This window comes from Macaca mulatta, chromosome 15, assembly GCF_049350105.2.
Source record: "Macaca mulatta isolate MMU2019108-1 chromosome 15, T2T-MMU8v2.0, whole genome shotgun sequence".
Taxonomy (NCBI): domain Eukaryota; kingdom Metazoa; phylum Chordata; class Mammalia; order Primates; family Cercopithecidae; genus Macaca; species Macaca mulatta.
In genome coordinates, this window is record NC_133420.1 from 116,265,181 (window position 1) to 116,281,006 (window position 15,826).

At 42.2% G+C, this 15,826-nt stretch overlaps 1 long non-coding RNA gene across 1 annotated transcript in view; it reads right to left on the reverse strand.

The window, feature by feature from the left end:
• Window positions 1-879: 879 nt before the first annotated feature.
• The window catches only part of LOC106993817 (uncharacterized), a 108,599-nt gene continuing 93,652 nt past the window's right edge, over window positions 880-15,826 (reverse strand). Inside the window, exon 3 of the long non-coding RNA XR_013404925.1 lies at window positions 880-1,060. This is a non-coding gene — a long non-coding RNA (uncharacterized LOC106993817). The remainder of the gene's footprint in view (window positions 1,061-15,826) is intronic.

Below are 15,826 nucleotides of genomic sequence, written 5' to 3' on the forward strand. Positions count from 1 at the left end.
TACGTCCTTAAAAATACAATGGCTTGAAACAACAGTTATTTTATTACCTCTCATGAGTTTTTGGTTCAGGAATTCAGGCAAAGCTCAGCTGCACTATGTTTCTATTCCAGCAGCATTGACAAAGGACAGGCACCCTATTCATTAGCATCTGGGTTTTCTGGAAGCTCCAAGACAGCTCCACTCACATGTTTGGTGACTTTTCAGGGCAGCTAGGAAGCTGGAATCAGTTGGGACTGTTGACCAGAATGACCACATGCAGCCTTTCCAACATGGTGGTATCAGGGTTGTCCAGGTTCTTGCATGGTAATTCAGAGCTCCAGAGGCAGTGTTCCAAGGTGCTCATGCAGAAGACACAAGCCTTCTCATGGCCCAGCTTCAGGAATCTCTAGACATCACTTCCATCATATACTATTAGTCAAGCAAGTCACTAAGGCAAGGCCAGATTCACAGAGGAGGAGAATTAGACTCCACTTCTCAGGGTCTATTTTTTTTCCACTACAATAGCATGGTAGAGTGGAAAGAACAGGAGTTAGACATAAAGATCAACTAATCCTACATCTGCCACTGCTAGCATTATGGCTTCAGATATATCATCCAATCTTATTCAGACTCAGTTTCCTGACATATGAAAAGGGAATAACCAAAAATACTCATAGAACGGTTGTGAGCAGTAAACCCTCAGACACAATCCATTCTTTGCCAAAATAAAACAATCAATACACTGAGATTTCATTGACTAGAGTCGAATGAGTAAAATGAGCACTGACTAACAGTGCTGAACTCAAATTCCAGCTCCTATCATTCTTGCTGGATGACCTAAGCAAGTCACTTCACTTCACTGAGCCCTGAATTGCTCACGTGTAAAATGGAGTAGAAAATGTCTATTGTTTAGGGTCCGTGAGAATTAGAGATAATACCACAGTGGAGTGCCATGATGCAAAAAGCAGTTTTTAAAGTCAAGTGATCAAAGCACTTACTGAGCTCAGGAAAGTTAATTCCCTCTCCCTGTTCCTTCTCTTCATCAGCCTTCCATCTTGGACTCATGGGTGATTCCAGCGCTCTGCAGAGGTAAGCAAGAGTAGTGATAAGTTTTGGGGAAGCAAGGGAGAGTTGGACACTGTCAGAGAGAGAAGTTTAGAGGCCCAGGCATGAGAGCAAAGCATCAAGGGTGAATGCTATTGAGCTCATGATTTGGCATTAGGAGTCAAAGTATAAATGCAGATCTTTTTCTTTTGCTGTAAGTGATTCTGTCTTGTTTGCACTCAGGGCAATTAAAGTTCAATACCTATGCATCCTTTCTGTCCTTGCTAGTACATTTCGTACTTTACCATTGTCAGTGTTTGATAGTGTTATTCTTTTTGTCAAGCATAAAGCTACTAGAACAACGTTGGAACCCATAGTTGCTCAATATTAGGTTCCCCTAGCACTGCCCAAGGAACTAGGTGCACAGTAGGACGTGAGGGTAAGAGATGTAACAGGGAGGAAAATTGATGTGTATTTATTGCCTATGTGTCAGACACTGTAGCAAGTATTATCCATTGATTTACTCTTCCAAATCTTCATTGATTTACAGCTTCCAGAGCTGATAAAATTACTAACAGGTAATTTTACTATGTGCCACATACTGCTGTAAGTGCCTTAACTTGTTTAGAGTAAATATCTTAATTTGGGTTCTCCTCAAATCAGCCCCTGAGACAAGGATTTTGCATGCAGGAAGTTGATGTAGGGAAGTGAGTATGGACTAATGAATGAGGGTGCAACGTGAGTGAGATACTAAGGGGAGAAAGCACGATAATGGCAATGTCACTAGTGTGGGCAAATGGGCCCAATCCTACTGGGGACTCTCAGAGGAACCTGGTAAGATGCTTTTCAGAACTCTTCCACTAGAAAGTGGGGAAGCTAGAATATTTACCCAGGACTCCCATCCCCATTGTTTCAGGGTTGCCCCCAGGGACACCAACGCCAGCATCCAGGCTATGCCTGTGCAGTGAAGCCAGCTTCCTGGTGCCAGGAAAAAGCCCTCAGACTTCTAGAGAAGACAATTTAGGTGTGTGGGATGGGAAGCAGTCAACACCAGCAGCTCACCTGCAAGTAAATTTAGGTAGGCCAGACCCATCCAGGTCTGAACATCAATGCTGCTACACATTATCCCCTTCATTTGACCAGAGAACAGAGGCATAGAGAGTCGAAGTAACTTGCTCAGGAACCCATAGCTTAAAAAGTGGCAGAGCTGGGATTTCCACTCAACATCCTTACTCCACATTTTAACTATTTTACCTCTTAGATAAGGATGATCAAATCAAACACGTTAAGTAACAGATCCAAGGTCACACAGCTATTAATGCAGTTCATACATGACAAACTTGTGTTTGAAACCATGATCAACAGAGCCAAATGCCTGAACTCTGCCAGGTAACCTGCTATCTCCCAAGCATACAGCTCTAAAGATTAACTTTATCACATCCAGTAGCTCCCTTTACTCGGAAGCAGCTTTGTCTTAAAGCCCATTGGCTCTAGCAAAATTCCCATTTGCAATGGACAATGCCCCATACTTACTTGTACAGCCTAGGCACTTTCTCTGTGCTTCTTTATGGTCTGAGAGCTCTAATAGCTGAAACACAATACCATCTACTTACGGTAAACACATAACCCCTCTTTACTATTGACAATCTCTGCTGTTGGCTTTCTCTCTGAGTGGCTACCTTAATAAACAAGCAATTACTGGGAAATGAGAGGATAAACAATGTATTTCTTTGGAAGACTAATAAATCTTTGGCTCCACTTTCTCAACTTTTTATTCTACTTTATTACTCCCATTGGCTAAGTCCATATCTTACCATTCAAGAGAACCAGTTGATCAATTAGAGAATCGGTGGCCCTGTTTTGACATTCTGCATTAAACAGAAACTAATTGCCTGATTCCAGATGCTTTTTAAAACACATCTCAGCAATCAATAGGTCTGTGACTATGTTTGGAATAGAAGAGCATCTTCGGGTGGGTCAGATGAAGCCCTCCATGTCCCAGGCATGGTAGCCCAGGTTCCTCCTGCCTTATCCTGGGGAGGTTCTGCTTCTTCATTAGTGCTTTCTTTCCAAGGTTTGCTTGGTGACCATGCACCCAATTAATGCCTCTCACCTGACACCCTAATGCCTCATGGATCACAGGAGTCTAAGGAGCCTCCCAGGTTTGTGCAGTCAGTAAGAAGGAGACGGAAGAGCAATGAGACATCTGGGGCACTTTGCACTTGAGCAAAGGCTGAAAACAGAATAATGTAAGCGGAGCCGGGGGGTTTCTCCACCCAAGAGAAAGCAGAAATCAATAACTGATGATGCTTTCACGAAGCATGATGAAGCGTTGTCCAGAAATGCTTTGAGCAGGCCTCGGGAGCACACACAGAAGGCCTATTGCCTTCTGCAGCTCTCACCCTGGAGTCACCCTGCTTTAATGGAATTCTCATTTTCTAAGGATGCTAATGTCTGGAATATCCTAGTGGCTTTTTCCTTTCCTGAAACTCCATAGGGGATATCCACCAGAGACAGGGAGTCTGCATGAATGCAAAGGTTCTGTTTTCCTTCTTCCCAGTGTCCTGCATAAATCCATGGAAAGTGCTTGGGTCTGCTGGGGTTTATTCTGCCTGCCACCCAGACCAATGCTATCTCCCCAGCAAAGTGTGTCCTGCGCCCTGTGTGCCCATGTGCTCAGGAATCAACTCGAAGGGTGAATAAATGAGTTTGTCTTTGAAACTCAAAGCAAAGAATGGGACCATCTTGCCTTGCTTAAACTACCTTAAAAAGAAGAAGAGACAAGATTTCTCTCCAAGGAGTCATAGCTGTGGTTCCACAGAGTCTGAGTGGGACTGGCCAAATGTTTCAATGACTAAACACTCCCATCTTTTAAAACCCAAATGCTTATTTCCATGCACGTGCTCTGAGTAATAAAGTCTAAAAGACAAATTGAAATAAAAACATATCTGTAAACAGTTTATCATGGTAAATTGAAGGCTTTTCAACTCTTTCCATAAAAGAGCCATTCCCTATGGAAAAGCAGGCAGGGCAGTCACTTAATGACATCTTGCAGTCTGACGCCTCTTTGTACCATGGTTTATTTGGGGAGGTCCATAGAAGCCACATTCTATTACAAAGAAGGAAAATCTCTCTGTCCTCCAGAGAAACAACTTGTTTCCTTTGGTCTCAGCAGGTCTTCCTTCCCAGGCTCCTCTAAGCAGACATAAGAATTCCATTAGCTACCATTTATTGTCAAGAAGCACCAGGGAGGTTTTCTAAACATGATTGCATGTAATCATCCCAACAACTCTCTGAAGCAGGTATTATCAACTGCAATCAAAAGACAAACAGAATTTCTAACCCAAGTTGGTATGACTCGAAACGCCATGGTGCGACCATCCTGCTGTTTTGCAGTCACCACTAGGGTGTCCAAGACAAGAGCCCATGCTAAGATGCAAAAAAAGACACTGCACCATTTGCTACCCTGGGCCCCAAACCATTCCTCCTGAGACAGTGCCTGCCACCAGACAGCAAGCGGGAGTTCCATCTCTTGAAACCAATTATTGGAGGATGTGCTCACATTGACCACAGATGAATTCCTCAGAGGTCTCGCCATCTGAAGACCGGTCTGGCTGCGTGGTTCACACGTTTCCTTCCTAACTCCCTTCTCCAGAGCAGATGCTCGGTGCTTCTTGGCAGGCTGGTGACTCTGGGTCCTCCCTTCAGGGATCAGAGGTCCTGTTAATAATGAGAAAAATTAGCTCCCAGTCCTCCCCAGCTTTCTTCAAAACTTGGGGACATGTTTGTTTAATAAACACTCTGCAAAATAAAAATTCTGTTTGTTTTGTGAAGCATAACAACAGTTCCACTGGAAAATGTCCTCTCTTTAATATGTATCGAAGAGACATGAGACAAGGCATACCCTAGCCCAAGCTTATCAAAATGAAGAAGGTCAGAATTAATCACTCTTTTGTTAATTCAGAAATGTTTTTTGATTTCAAGCCCATAGATTTGAAAATAAAAAAGTGAAACAAGCAGCAAGTATTTATTGGGGCCTAACATTGAGTCGCCACAGTTCTAGCCATTCTGAGTTCTAAACAAGGTTAACAAAGTTAAAATGAAAACAAACAACACAAAATAGTATTTAATTAAGTGTACAAAATTTAATTTAGTGTACAAAATAGTATTTAATTGTGCGATGCTGCTATAAATGCATAGACTAAGGCCAATGAGGACAGCAAAGTTCAGGGACCTCCAAAGACAAACATGATTTGTCTGGCACACTGGCCCAGAACACCAAGAAATTCTGTACTCAAATATCAGCACCCTTCATCCCCATTCTTGATACATAGAATATACCCAAAATATCAATAATGCAAATACTGTCATGTAAATGCTATTAATACAGAGGGCAGTTCCTGTCATGATTATCTTGAAAACTGTCTTTTACTTAATATACTTTAAAAGGGAGAATAAAGAGTCAGTAATAGGAATTCAAACTGAACTATTCTTGACAATATCAGAAGTGATGAATGTCACGTCGTAAAAAGTTTGTACAGAATTATCTAGAAAGCTCTAGACAACCTGGTTGACAATATGCCACAGTACACGTATTCACTCTTGTTTCCAGAGCTAGAATTCACACGTGGAAGGGACCTGATTTGCATGCAGTGTTATGACCAACACTCACTTATTAGATACGGAGGAATTAGAGAGAGAAAAATCAAATATTTAAACTTCCTACAAGGAGGAACTAGAACACTTCAGGAGCCTGGAGTGTTACTTTTTAATTAAGCTTGATAATAAATATAGAGACCTAGAGTCACGTCTAAAGGGAAATGTGATCTTTCATTTGAAAGGAACTTTGAAAGAAATCAGCTTTACAGAGGGAGGAACAGAAATAGAAACTTGAGGCCGGGCGCGGTGGCTCACGCCTGTAATCCCAGCACTTTGGGAGGCCGAGGTGGGTGGATCACGAGGTCAGGAGATTGAGACCATCCTGGCTAACACGGTGAAACCCCGTCTCTACTAAAAATACAAAAAAAATTAGCTGGGTATGGTGGCGGGCGCCTGTAGTCCCAGCTACTTGGGAGGCTGAGGCAGGAGAAAGGCATGAACCCCGGAGGTGGAGCTTGCAGTGAGCCGAGATTGCGCCACTGCACTCCAGCCTGGGCGACAGAGCGAGACTCCGTCTCAAAAAAAAAGAAAAAGAAAAAAGAAAAGAAATAGAAACCTGAAGATCACCTATGCATCACTAAACTGAAGAACTAATCCTAGGGGCTGAATTCATTTTTCCCTTTCAGATAAAGACTGGAGTTCCTCTAGGTTGAAAACACAAAGATAAAAAGGTTTTTCGTGCTAAAGCAATGGCAAGAAAAAATATAGCATTTGTTAACTCTCCTGCCTCACTTGTAAATCCTAAATTTAACCTAAATCCCTTATTCCATTGTTTCAGCCCTCTTTCTCAACCTTAGTTTATGCATGCAACCAATATTTGCTGAGTAGTTCCTATGTGCTAAGCAACAGACCAGGAGCTAGGGATGCAGCAGTGGACACGGCAATGGTGGCCAGGGCTCATGTTGTGGCCTGGGTCAGTGATCCAAAGGAAACTCAGGTTCTGGTGGCATCACAAGCTAGACTAACAGTGCCTGTTTGCTCACTCACAATCATCTGTGGAAAGAGCAGCCGAGGTTCTAGCTTGAGTCTCAGTGTTGACCGCAAATTTCAGGCGTGTCTGCTATTTCTGATGAGGCTCTGAGTGGGCCTCTCAGGAACCTATTCACAGAAAGGATTGAAGAGCTGCTAGGAAAGAATTCATTCTAAAGGAAAAGACAGTCAGGTAGATAAGTATGGCAAGAATTAATTCTCCTTCATAAGCTCATGTTTGCAGGAAAAGTCATATTATTAAATCAAAAGTAAAATTTTATCAGTCTGACTCAGGACCTCTATCTTGCAGGGCTGGTGAGAAAATCCACTAAATTATAATGTGGCTCTGGCCGCCCCAGGGTCATGTGGAAGTCCCTAGGGTTTTTGAAGAGAACAGAAAATTCAGAGAGTTTATTCCATCTATTATTGCTTATCCCAAAAACATAATGGCTTAAAACAACCCTTTTCTTTTGCTCATGGTTTTGTGATTCAGGAATTTGGGGATGACTGGATTGGATGATTCTTGCTTCAGTCTCTCATGTGGTTGCAGTCAGATGTTGACTCCGCTTCAGGCAGCCAAACACTCCACTGGGCGGGATGCCCAAGATGCGTCAGCACATGGCGGGCTGATGAGGCTAGATGCTTGCTGGGAGCTCAGCTGGGGCTCTCAACCCTGAACAACTACATGTGTCTTTTCCAGGACGGCAGTCTCAGGATGATTGGACTTCCTACCTGTGGCTTCCCACTGATTGTGCGTCTCAAGAGAACCAGGCAGAAGCTGCACAGCCCTAACCCTGAATGTCATGCAGCATCTCACGCAGCATTTTGTTGGTTTCAAGAGTTATATAGCCAACCAGGATTCAAGGGCAGGGAAAATAGACCTCATATTTTGATAGGAGAGGCAAGGTTGCATTGCAAAACAGCTTTCAAGATAGGAGATACCATGGCCATCTTTGGAATCTGCCCCTGAGGATCACATGGTCTTGCAACACAGTAGTTATTTTTTAGGGTTCACCCTCAAAGATGAAGAGGCAGGTAATTTTATGCTTCTGAGTTAAGCACAGGTGTGGGAATTGCTGTCCAGGCAGAAGTTCTGGTGGGAAGAACATAAAAACCCTTAGGTACACCAGGTATGTCTCCTTTCTGAGAGTCTCCAACCCCGCTGAGGGCATTGCCAAGGAAAATAATCTCCCTGGGGCCCATAGGTATCTACTGCCCTTCTGACTTAAGAAATATTTCTCCCTTGCCTCACTACACAGCATAGTCTCTTCCATGAGTTGAAATTTTTGAAAATGAAAACCAGGCAGAAAATTTTTCTGGGAAAACTTATCTTTCTGCTCTGCAACCTCCAAGATCTGGGAATATCAAGGTCTGGCTTCTTGAGATGGAGAAGGGGAGAAATAGCAAAAAGAGCATTGTCAGAGGGCATAGGGATGCAAAGAACAAGATGGTGTCTGTCACTGAGTGGTCCTATGGGATGGCCCCCATGGGTTCAAATTTTATCCCAGACCAAAAAGGAAAGATGAAGTTATTTGACTTTGTGCGGTGTTCCTTAAACATGTCAGAAGAATATAGGAGACCACAACATGTTTTATTCCTCAGATGATAAGGTATAAAAAAGAAGGAGGAGCCGCTCCACCCTGCCTGAAAAAGTGTGGCTTCCACATGTCATGTCCCAGAGACCTCAAAATCACACGGATATCTCCAGGGCTCCCAGGAGGAGAGAGCAGCTATCACCCAGCTCAGTGAGGAGGTGCTGCTGGCATCTAGTGAGTAGAGGCTAGGGATGCTGCTAAGCATCCTATAGTGCTCAGATCAGCCCCATAACAAGAAAGAAAGTTTTAACTCAAAATGTAAACAACGACGAGGTGGGGAACTTACCATAAATCAATCCAGAAACATTTGGGAGCCAACTTCCCTAAAGTGCCAGAGGTGAATGTCTGTGCTAGGGAAGGCTCTTCATAGTTTCCTAGAACAGACGTGGGATACCCTGGGATGTGTTTCAGTTCGATTCTCTGTCGTCTTGGGACTCCACTGTGTGCAATGAGTCTTGAACCTTTGAGAATTCTTTCTTAAGTCAACTCCAGCCAAACCATCCTCTCTCCTCTCTGCCCCTTTCCCTACTCACTAAGGCTGGATTTTCTTCATCGCCCTCCCTCCTGAAATCCCAGTGTCAGGTGGCACCTCTTGCTTGTCTAAGTTATTTGCTACCCAGTGTATACATGGTGCAAAACTTTGTCAGATGTTGCTAGAAAAAAAACAGGTGAAATGTGTCAGTGAGCAGTCACTGCCTAATTTGCCTTCTCTCTATTGTTCTTCCTGCCTTGACCAGGGAGCCCCTTGTTGGCCCCCTGTGTTCTCTATGGGACTTGGGCCCACCTGTTCCTCCAAGTCAATCTGTCTCCATATGATACTCTTACGACACAGTTTTGTTTTACTTTAGTACCAAACAACTTTAACACAAGGCAGATTGGTCCAAATGTTATAATGTAATAAGGTAACACTCAAAGGGCAATGTGAGAATTGGTGGGAAGAGATGAATGTCAACTGGGGTGCCTTTAGCCTGCTAGGAAATGAGAAATAAACAACTGACTCAAAGAGTTGCATTGGCTATTTCATATGATAACAATTTGTTTTAGTAAATTATCTTTCTTAGAACACAAAATGGTCCCCTAATGGCTTGAAAGATTTGAAACACTTCCAAAGCATTAACATTTTTCTGTACTCAGTCACTGGGAGGTCTGGACTTCAGACCTTATCTTGGTCAACAGCCAGAGGGTACCAACTTAGAATGACTTAGATTTGCAAACTCTGTAGTTACCCAAACACAGAGTTGGCCTCAGAGGTCAAGATATGGGTTCTGTCAATATCGTAAATTCAGATCCCTCTTGCGTGTACATACAGCAAACTTATTTTCCCACACATGCTTTCTCGTTATATGTTTTTTGGCTTCTTTTGTGTTTGGTGTGCATTTTCAGTTCTATCATGGTAATGCCATCACCTTCTCTTAGAGATGGCCACTGGGAATTGTATATGGTGCCCACTTAAAAGAAATGATGTAACAAAGAGCCATATCCTTGATGTCTGTGTGTCAGGGTGGTGAGGTCATACTTCTAAATGTTAATTTGTTTTTCTACCTCATTTTATACCCCTCAAGTTTTTTTCAATTGTACACTAAGAAATTCACTCATCCCTGTAACTAAACAGAGGTGAGTCACCCATTGGGAAGACATAAATAATGGTCAGGGATAATATGAGAGACAGCAAGAGTCCAGAGCTGGTGTTTCACTCACAGAGTCTATAAAGACATCAAAGGCTAAAAAAGGAGAGAGAAAAAGTGGGCAGAGCCCCAGTAACAGGGAAAATGGAAATGATGAAACTTGGATTCTTAAGGAAAACGCTTTTCCAGAGCAGAGTAAGGAGCCATGTGGAAACATATTCAGCCCTAGCTGTCCATCCAGGGCCAGGCCCCTATCCCCACTGAGGGTCCAGTGGGCATGAGGCCTGTCTGGGCTTTAAGAAACCCTGCCCAGGGAGCTCCCTCCTCCATCGGAGTAGGGCAACTATGGGAATGAAGATCATGGCGGTGATGCTGACATGCAGGGAAGACTGCACCTAGTTGGCATGATCAGGAAGCAATTTGAAGATCCCCACTGAGCTGAGACCAAGAGAAAACACACTTTCTTTCAACATTAGCAAACCGTGAACAAGGAGACTTGCCTAACTCCAGCTCTTTGGGGAAAGCCATTGCTTATTATTACCTTCTCCTCTCTTCTCCCCTCCCTTTTCCCTTCTCCCCTCTCCTTTCCTCTCTCCACCCCACGCTCTGGACACACGTTCGAACTCACACAAATTTCTGAGAACAAATAACCTTCAATTATTCTTAAGTCAGTTTTCTTCAGTCCCATTTAACATCTCAAATCCACCTATCTTGAAGGGGATCAGGATTAAATATCAATATATGTACTTAATACATATTCATTAAATTGTCAGTAAAAGATTATGAGTTTCTTTTATAAATGATTCGTTTCTCTAGCTTGTAATTTTATAAAAATCATCAACAGATAAAGTGAGCATGGAAGACATGGATTATATTCCGATTTCCTTTGCCAGTTGTTGGTGCCATGTAACACTTCCAAAGGGAATTTATACCCCAGTCACACTTAACATATCACAGAATGATAAGGAATAATTGCTTAAAAGGATTAAAAGCTATCTATGATACATCAGAGGAGCAGAGGATCAGATTTAAAGCTCACAAGGTTGTCTAACTGTTTATGGCCCAGCAGCCTTAGCTCTGTCTCCATTTGATTTTATGATAGCATGGCCATTTACCAAACTTCTCCAGTTCTCACTGTCCTCATCTTTAAAGTGAAGAGGTTAAACAACACAAGGCAGTGCATCTTTCTGTCAGTTTTTCATTATCTGCAAGGATATTATTATGTTCTCCATTATCTTTTATTCCTTAGTAATTATGCATGGAATTTTCCCTAATTATTGTTCTACTGCTCATTCTGATGTGAATTTCATTTTCCTAAACCTTGAGGAGAAGTCTGGGTTTTGGCAGCTTGTCTAACTTCACAGAGTTCCCTCTTCGGCTATTCCCAAGAGAAGTTAAGACATATGGTGTTCGGTGTCTCACATGCCCTCCCTTTGTTTCCTCCTCACTTGTGTCTGGGCCCTTTCTTTTCTTCATCTGTCTTAACCCTGTCTTGCTAACCTCACTCCCATGCAGCAGGCCCTCCCTAGTGTGGGCCCTGGCGTGGAGGGAAGCCATGCTGCTCTGCTTTGAGAGTTCACAGGAGCTGGCCTTCAGACTTTGCTGCCGTCCCTCTCACATAACTGCGATAGGAGTGGGAAAAGCGCTCTCAGCTTCAGACACTGCTCTCACTTGCTTTGCTCCCCGGTGCATCCCTGTTTGGCCATGTGGGGGTTCTCCTGTTCTCAGATCTATCACATACATCAATGTCCCTCTCAATTCTCCCATGCAGAAGCCGATAGCTCATAGCTCTTGTGGCTGTTGGTGGTTTACCCTCACCCACTTGTATTTTGAAATTCCTGGGGATATTTTATTTCCTAATTTTGTTAATGTTCTGCATGGGTTTGGGTTTTGCCGTCTAGTTGCCCTACCTCTTGTTGCAGGCAGTTTGAGAAGTTCCAGAAACTATATTATTACCACCAACAACATTTTTCCAGAGCTGTATGTGTTTTCCTAGAGTGTGTATTTTAATTTACAGTTTTTGGTCACAGATGTTTTCACACGTTTGCATGTTCTGATGTTCGCATGTGTTCACATCAGTTGTTCCTTGATACACTAAAAACACAAACAAGTAAAATGAAAAAGCGAGGCAGCTAGTGACATTTTCAAGACAAATGAGCTCTGATTTTCACAGCCCAGTCTTTGTTGTAGAATTACGCTATTCCTTAAATAAGCTAATGTAACCAAAGTTACATTCGCCTACTACTTTCACCATTCACCTTCCTTTAACACAGTGTAAGAAAGGAGAGGCAAGAGATTCATGTGACTCTCTCTTGATCTAGGCAATTGGTCTTCATTGTCATTCTCTCTCTCTTTCTCTTTTATTTTATTTTATTTTTCCCAGATGGAGTCTTGCTCTGGAGTGCAGTGGTGCGATCTCAGCTCACTGCAACCTCTGCCTCCTGGGTTCAAGCGATTCTCCTGAGTAGTTGGCATTACAGGAGCACGCCACCACGCCTGGCTAATTTTTGTATTTTTAGTAGAAATGAGGTTTCACCATGTTGGCCAGTCTAATCTCGAACTCCTGACCTCATGATCCACCCACTTTGGCCTCCCAAAGGGTTTGACTCGCACCCAGCCAGTCCTCATTGTCTCTTATCATGCTTCCTCCAACTTCATGGCTGATCAGTTCCCAGGACACCTTCCTTTGCACAGATTCCCCCAAAGGGGTTGATGAGGGGTAAGACACACCCACCTTCACTGTCCAGTCCTCTTGTCCTCACCACGTCACACACAAAACCTTACTGAAGATTTAAACTAATAAGGGAACTACAAAACAAAAGGGACAAACATCTATATTTTTATATATCCTAATTAAGGCTTCTCTATTGATCCAAAAGAAAACAGCAAATAAGAAGTTAAAACTTCACAAAGAGAGATTTCGTGGATGCTCCTAGTTCCTAACTTTGCTGTTATGTACCTTTTTTGCAAAAGCGCTTTTGTCTAATTCTCATCCCCATGTGAATTTCTGCCACCTTTCTAGAAAATCCCATGCTCTGCTCACAGAGATTAGTCTCTTCAGTGTCTTTATGGTGCTGCATTTCTCAGTGTGCAAACAGTTATGCTAGCAAAGCTCTTTGGGTTCCAGCAGAACAGAGATCAAGTCTGCATTTGGTCTTTGGGGGAGGAGAGGTTCCCAAGTCCCATTCTTTGAGGTCTCTCCACCAGAATAAGCTGTGACTTTGCTGCTTTATTCTTTTCATTGCCCAAGAAGTAACTCTTAAGTCAATCAAACAGACCAAAACACACACACACACACGCACACACACACACAAACACACACACACACACGCCACTTCCAAGGACAAATACTAATTCTAAGAGACAGTCAAATTTAAAAACAACAGAAAGAACAGGAGCATTGTCATCCCACACCGTGATTTGCAAGGCCACCTGTGTCACAGTGGAGTTTCCCCTTTGCTTTGCTACACCAAGGAATTTATCTCAATTCCTTGGCCCTCCACCGTCACCACTCCACACACAATTCCAGACGTGCTAGTGCAGGAGACAGCCGTCACAGAATGAGATACCTCATAATGGCCATTTCCTTAGCTGATTAAAGATACTGTCAAAATCTTTTAGTAACACCTTTGAAGAATCTAATCATGTTCTTAGGCAGAAACCATCTTCCTCCCCAGTCCGTGAGAGAAGAGTAGAAGTCATTTTCACTCTTCCTGTTACATTCAGCTATACCTTGGCAGATCACACTACATTCTCATGAATGGAGACACCTTGCCTGCCCAAGATAAATACAACATGAGAAGAATTCTCACTCCTGTGTTGGAGAAACACCTCCATAGCCCAAGCTTCCCTCTGCCATCTGTATGCCTGAGTTCAAAGGATCTTTGTGAGGGCATCAACCTCAGGAACAAACGTTTCAGTCCTGCTACCTGCTGGACTCAGCTTTGTCCTCATACTCTCACAAAATTAACTTGGAAGCCTGGCCTTCTTCCTCACACCACCAGATGCCAAGTGTCTCCTTTATTCCACTCATACATCTTCATGCAATAAGTTACAGAGATGACACTATATTTCACTGCAAGACCCACAGAACTCTTTTCAACGGTTTTCCTTCATGCAAGAAGAAGGTAGCAGCAGGTGCAATGTCTAGTTATGCCCAAAAAGTATAGTTTTCTTTGTATGAAAATTTGTTACACAGGCTGTATGAAAAATTGGGGAAAAATTGGTCTTTGGTGTCAAAGGATCTGACTTTAAATCCCAGCTATGCCAATTCCACATTCTATAACCTCAGACTTAAGCTCACTGAAGCTCATCATAGAACTTAATCACTAATGTCTCAAATTATTGAGAATTAGCCTATATTCCTATTTCTATAAAATAGCATATTATATAGAAATATGGGTGTAAATGTCAGAATAAATAGAAGAAAACTGGCTCCTTTAGGAAGAAAAATAGCATGATGATAATCAAGTAAGACAGAGGACAGGTTTTACTGTCTTTTAAACTATGTGCATACATCACATTAACTAAATTAACTGTAAGCAAAATATCCATACACTAGTTTCCATTTACATTCAAGTTTCTTTAGTATCTGATGCAAAGTCACAAAAAATCTTAATAGTTCAGGAGTCCCTAAATGTTTCTTTGTACAAAACACTTTGCAGTTAGGCAAACATGCAGAAACATAAGCCATGACATAAAAAGATTGCCTGTGACTTTCCTGCCCTAATATAATTTTCTAAGTGTTAATCAAATATTACTCACACCCTTCTCCAAATTCTACCTTTCATTCTTTCTGGGCCCTTAGACAAGTTGCTGGGCTTCTATGAGCCTTAGTTTCTTTATCTATAGAATTAGACCATTTAAAAAGGTTTCTTTTAAAGTCTGACATTATTTCCATCTCAGTAATTGACTGTGAAAATGGTGACTGAACGATTCCTGAAGCCCCTTTCAAGTGAAAAATGCTGGGAGCTGAGTACAAGGCGCAGCTCAGAATCCAGTTTTGTGTTTGCATCTCTTTGCAACACCTATTCTGTACACAGCTATCACACATGGGTAATTCCTTGACCTTCCCTTCCCATCTCTGAGATCCTTGTGACCCAGAAATAGTCTTCATGCAAGACCTGGTGCAATCCACTCCCAGATCTCAAGAAAAGACCCTAAGGAGAGACACAACACAGCACTGTGGGATCTGCAGGTGACTCGGACAACATCAACTGAGCCACTAACACAGAACAAGCAGTGGACGGAAAGGAGCAGCTGGAGGTTGGATGTTTTAGAATTTTTTAAGAAAAAACAAGAACAACATCCGAGGTTCATTTGATACTGATGTTTCTTTATTGATATCATATTGGGGAATTTGAAAACCTTCAGTATTTATATCTTCAGAAAATACTGAAATTCACTATTTTAAATAGTTCAAAGGAAAAGGAGCTTAGTTTTATTTTACATCGAATTACGCAGTTTCAAATGTTAGTTATTCTGAATTCAAAAATTACTCCACAGACAAGATTTATGAAGGGTAAGGTTTGTTTTAGGGTAGGCTCAAATAGTTTAAAACAATCATGATGCTATTGTATTTTCTAAATAAAGTATGTTTCTGTTTAAAATCTTGTAAACTGTGTTTTTCAACCAGGTTTCCTTAGGAGACAACTATTTTGTTGCTATAGTAAATCTCATCCTCAAGTAATTCTTCCTTTTTCAGGTTTGCTCAGAGCTCCCAGCTATGCAGCAATAAAACCATCCACATAGAGATAGAATAGACCTATCTGGTCATCCAAGGCTTCTCTTTCTCTCACCCGGGGTTGCTCCAGGATTCTTCTCTAAGGCCTCTTCTCCAGTGATTTGTACAACTTTGCAATAGCAAGAAATGGTGCACCTTGGCTTCTTTCAACAGAAGATGCGGCAACTTTTCATCATTGCAATGAAGTTTAATTTTGCCCCCAAAATTCCATT